General features: G+C 42.2%; 1 long non-coding RNA gene across 1 annotated transcript in view; it reads left to right on the forward strand.

Annotated features, from left to right (window-relative positions):
- Positions 1 to 562: 562 nt before the first annotated feature.
- The window catches only part of LOC115948427, a 6472-nt gene continuing 1570 nt past the window's right edge, over positions 563 to 5464 (forward strand). Inside the window, exons 1-2 of the long non-coding RNA XR_004082253.1 lie at positions 563 to 730; positions 1653 to 1749. This is a non-coding gene — a long non-coding RNA (uncharacterized LOC115948427). The remainder of the gene's footprint in view (positions 731 to 1652; positions 1750 to 5464) is intronic.

A 5464-nucleotide genomic window follows, 5' to 3' on the forward strand; every position in this document is an offset into this window, starting at 1 on the left:
TTCCTAGCCCTGCCCGCTGCCCGCTGCCCTTCCCCGCTGGTGCTGCCAGTTCCGCGCCGGGCTGGAGCTCCCTCGGACAGCCCCCGGCTGGGTCAGAGGCGGACAGACCACATCGTGGGTAGGGCTTGTCTGCCCCGGGGTCTGCAGTGTTCTTCAGCTGGTGTGAACGAGATGGGGTGCAATGCTTTTTTTTGTCTCGTGTCTGGACTGTCTTATAGTAGTCTGTACCAGGAATTCCTGAGAAACAGCTAAACCTCTGCAGGGATGAGGTGTGAAGTGAGCATCGCTGAAAAACGAGCAGCACCTAGGAAAGACAGTACAAGGAGCCAGTGTTGAGACTCTTCATCCTGAAGTCTGCGGTGGGGAAGGTACCAGTGCAGGTGTGAGGCAGCCAGCGTTGGTTGCGACCTGATCAGGCTTGTCACTCAGGAGGGGTGCTTGTCACTTGCCACTGTGACACACTGGGCAGCCATGCATGTACAGTCAGTACCTGCTCTGTCCTGAAACCTGAATGGATGACAAAAGCATTTCCCCAGGCCACCTGTTTTGTGTTTGTGTATGTTCATTGCAGTCATCAGGTTTTTTGGCTATATTACTCATAGGGATAATGATGCTCTCAGAGTCCTGGTGCTTTGAGCAGAAGGTGCAGGAGAAAGATGGCATGGAAAGAGAAAGAAATCACAGTCTCCCTTGAAGCAACTTCTGCATGATGAAAAAAGATATGGTGGTGGTGAGTTTTAACCTGGTGAGGTGTGCAGGAGGGTTGATATGTGCAGTTTGTGGCTTGTGCTGCTGCACTTCCAGTAGGCAGCTGGGATAGTTGGTTGGACTGTTTGTGCACTCAGAGATCTGCATTGCTCTGTCTTTGCTGGCAAGTGGGTGCTAAATGAAAAGTTGTCCTGGACATGCTTACTCATATTTGAGGAACATCTTATTTGCAATGTAGATACCTCCCACTACCTGGGAAAATTTGCTCTCCTTAAACATTGCTTATCTCCAGGAACATGCTGGTACTGAATGACTTCTGCTTGGAGGGTGTATCTCCTGTGATTGGTATAACTTGTTAAGTAAGTAATGTATAGTAGCCATTAAGGTTCATTTTAGAATCCCAGTGGAACAACATTTTTTCTTTATGGCTTGCATTTAGTCAGTGACAGCTTCATACATGGAAGAACTTCTTCCCCTTCAACTGTGACTTGTCCTGGTATGTTTGCAGACCCACTGTGAGGTGCTGGTGTGGATTATTGAGAAGTCTATGAACACTGAAAAAGTACATGTCAAAACAAACATGTTGCTCTTTTATTCTGAGACAGTCAGTGCTGTCTCTCTTTTTATTTTATAGTGGAAGAACCAGTGGGTTCTTTGTGAGGGAGTAAATCCAGAGACTAGCTTTTCATCTGCTGTCTGAGGGAACCTGCACTGTGCTTTGAACATTCACTTGCTGCTTGTGTTTCACCTCATTATGCCTGGTCCTGTGTTCTTGCCACACTTCTTGGTCCATGCTCTCCTCATGGGTTAGCAGCTGTCTGCCTATAGCAGGCTGGGGAGAACCCTCCAAGGGGCTGTCTGACAAGGAGATGTAACTATATCAGAGAAAAGGAAAAACGAGTGATCTCTGTGTACTAACACTTTTGCTTGATGTTTATTTCTAGCAAGAGCACAGTCAGAGCTTTCCCAAGGACTCCTTTGGTGCTGTGTGAAAAGTCTTCCAGGTTGTTGGCAGAAGTGCGTTTCTCTTCATCAAAGATAGTAAGTTAGAGGCCTGTAGTTACAACACCATGGTTCTTTCAGTACTGTGTTCTCTATATTAATACTTTGTCTGTTTCCAAAGCAGCTCCTCCTTCTTAGCTTAACTTTGACAGGTGTATTATTTATCATTGGAACATGTGGAGAACCAGAGCTTGGAAAGGCCTTTGTTGGGCCCGTGTAGTTCTCCATCATTCTGAGATCTGCTGCCAGGATTCCTGGTCCATCTGTTTTCTTAGATGAGTTTTAAAGAACATCACCATACTACTTGTTCCTTACTCCTCTTTGAAGAGGCTCACCCAGAAATGGGAGACTTGGATTTTGTTTCCTGTGTGAGAAAGGGAGACTTGCATCTCCCTGTCCCTGAAGAAACAGTGCAATATGTTTTTAAACTTAGTTACCATGCATAAAATGTACAAATACGCTGAAGTTGAAGCTAGAGCTCAGGCTTTGTCTCTCCCAGGCAATTATTTTAACAACTGTGCTAAAGAGTATTGGCCTGTTTCAAATTCTTCCTTTAACTGGTGCTTTTTCAAGGTGGGAGATAAAAGCTTGGATCTCTTCAGACTGAAGGTGGTATAGAACAGAATTGGATAGTAAACTCGTCTTATTTAAACTGTGCCCTTTCTGCTGCAGCAAAAAGCAAGCTGGCAGAGTTGTATTGTATAAGGAACCTGCTTTTGTTTGTGTGTGTCCACTGTTCTCTGAGAGTGTTTGCTGAAGTAATGCCCTGTAGGGCCTGGCACATAAGGATAGGTGAAAGATAGGTATTGAGCTAGATGTGGACCATGACAGTTCTGGGCAATTGTGGAGTAGGGCTTTTGTTGTTAGAGTACTCTCGGGTCAGGTGAGGTGCTGCTTGAGCTGTAACAGCCCTTCCTGAGTTGAGATGATGGCACAGCATGTGTGCTTAGTCATAGTGCTGGAATCAGACAACTCATTATTTTTCAGAACTTCTGTGTAGCCAGGAACATGTGGATTGTTCACCTTTTCCACTGATAAAAGCTGGGGGTTTCTTTCTAGGATGGAGAGAGAGTTGAGCTCAGATAGTTATACTTTGATAATGGAGCAATTGACTGATGATGCAGCTTTTAACTGAAACATGACATAGAGATATGGCACAACTGAAACTTCTGATTAAGGGACTTTGAGTGGGGTTCATGAGACTTTACAGCATGCCAGAGAAGGATGGGCTGTCTGCACAAGTTCTTCTGTTTAGTGAGAGACTGGAGGCGCATGCCATTTGCCAGCTTAACTTCACCCATTAATGAAATCAGTTCTGGTGACTTGCCTTTCTTCTAGATAGAAGACATTTAGAGGACAGGTATCTGCAAGGGTGAATGTGTTACTGATAAGAAGGTGAGTTTGACCTCTGGCCACATAAGAGGAGGAGTTTGCTGCATGCATGGTGAAGCCACAAAGGAGAGCAAATTTCATAATTCTATGATCAGGACTTAAATGACATTCTGGCTCCAAGGGCTGAATCTTAGTTTCTATTAAATCAAAGCAGATGTATCAACCTCTACACATTCTGCAGTTGGAGTTATGGTGAAATCAGTATCATTCCAGCACTTGCATTGCTGATAAGAGACTCTAAGCATGTAGGGAGTGGTGTTATGTACTCCTTTTGCAGTATTGAGATTTCTCTTATCTTTCTCACACCACAGCAGTGGGACGAACCACATTTCACTGTTTTGCTAAAATGACTTCCAGAGTGAGGCAGTTGCTGTGGTTAGATGGATGAAACATTTCTGAAGTGTCATGTAGGTAGCTATTGGTTTGCTGGTAGACTACTTATGAGTAATGCTTAGCACTTTTTTTTTCATTTGTAGAGAAGTATTTTATATTAAACAGGCCTCTTGTATGTGTTTAAGTGAAAATACTTTAAAAAAAATCTCAAAACAGCTTGAATATCACTAAGAGTGTTTTCACAATGCAAAATAAATGTGCTGTACTTTTCAAATGTTGCTAACTTAAAGAGTTACTCTGTAAAAATGGGAGTTTTGAATTAAATACTAGTATTACTAACAATGCAATTCTAGTTATGCAAACATGATATAGTTGCTTATACCAGGAAGCTACTAAAGCAGTACACTTTTAAAGCATTGTTTTCTAGACCTTGTGACTAAATATCTGTTAAAATTGCACTTAAATATCTATTCAGAATGTCTGATTGCACTGCAGTCAGTTTGATTGTCTTTCTCATACTGATTCTTGTAGAAGTATTTCGATATTTGACTTGAAAAAGTACCAAGAAATAACCTCTCTGAGCCTAACTATGAAGTTATATGTTGATGTTTCTAATTTTCCCACTTGGCCCCTGGATTATGAGCAGTAAATAATATCTATCTGCATCTGGTGCTTTTCTAGGAGAGGCAGCAAGGTAGACCACGATGGTTCAGCAGGCACTTCAAAGCTCAGTTTAGTATGAAGCAATGAGCTCAGTGTCAGTACATGCCCTGAGGCTATTGCAAACGGAGGAGGAGGAAGGGAGCAGTTGTGTCTCTGCCTTGTCAGAGCTCTTTCAGCAGCAATACTAGCCCCGGCCTCTGCTCCTTTGCCTGCAGTTCTGTCAAATACAGCTTCCATTTGGCAAAACTTAAGGCAGCAACCTCAGAACTTTCAACCAAGCCTGAAGAGAGCTTAAATAGTTGGATCTGCCTCTGTCTTTTGCATCAAAAGTTCAGTTGCTTACAGCCTTTGCTATTCCTCTAACACACCGAACCCTTATACAGGTGTACTGCAAGTTTCATGCTGCAGTTACAGTTCAGTTGGAGAAAGGTTAACTGTATCAAGAGTGGGAAAAAAAGATACTGAGAAAGCAAGATTTGCTGTTGTAAATTGAGATCAAGTTGTTAGGTTTTTTAAAAATTTGGCTGTTGAGGTGAAACTGAGCAAGACAGGCTCAGTGGAGCAAAGTACAGTAATAACAGAACATGAGTCATTGCTTAGTATTAAAAAAAAAACCCGTGAAATGAATAGCTGGTAGAGGGTCATATACTATAAAACTCTTTGATACTCTGTGACTAAAATAAAATAAATGTTACTTGGAGAAGAATTGTAGAGGAAACAGTTAAACAGTGTTTATGAAAGCTTCTTTCAGTATTGAGATCAAACTGTGAGGTGGGAATCTGTGTCACTGGAGAACGTGTGTATACCTGAAAAACACAGGTAGAGAAACATTATAGCCTGCTGTAGCAGAGGCAGGATGTTGGTTTGCCAGAAGGATAAAAGTGGAGGGATTGGTTTTTTGCATTGAAATAGGAGGATAATCTTTGCTGAAACTGGCTAAAGGTAAATATTAGCATTGCTGCCATTTCATTAAAACAAATAGTCTTAGTTTCTGAGTAAAGCTAAATATTAGTATTGCTGCCTGTTCATTTAAACAAATATTGTCTTGTTTGAAGCCAAGTAGTCTATTTCAGTTTCTGTCTCTAAGTAGCCAAGAGTTGTCTTGAGTGAGGATTTCACGTGCATTGAACATCCTTATCCTAATCTGAGGATGCAGAGATGTAGGAGCACTGAATTTGGCCACAAACCTAAATGCAAGAAACTTCTTTTAAACTTGGGAGGGTATGTGTTTTTTTGGGGTGGCTTTTGTTGGATTGGTTTGTTTTAAATGATGAGGATGTCAAGCACAGAAGAAATTGACTATAGAAGTTGAGCGTCTGTCCCTGGAGGAACCCAAACCAAACTGGGCATGGCCCTAAGCAACCTA

This window comes from Geospiza fortis, unplaced genomic scaffold, assembly GCF_000277835.1.
Source record: "Geospiza fortis unplaced genomic scaffold, GeoFor_1.0 scaffold154, whole genome shotgun sequence".
Classification (NCBI taxonomy): Eukaryota; Metazoa; Chordata; class Aves; order Passeriformes; family Thraupidae; genus Geospiza; species Geospiza fortis.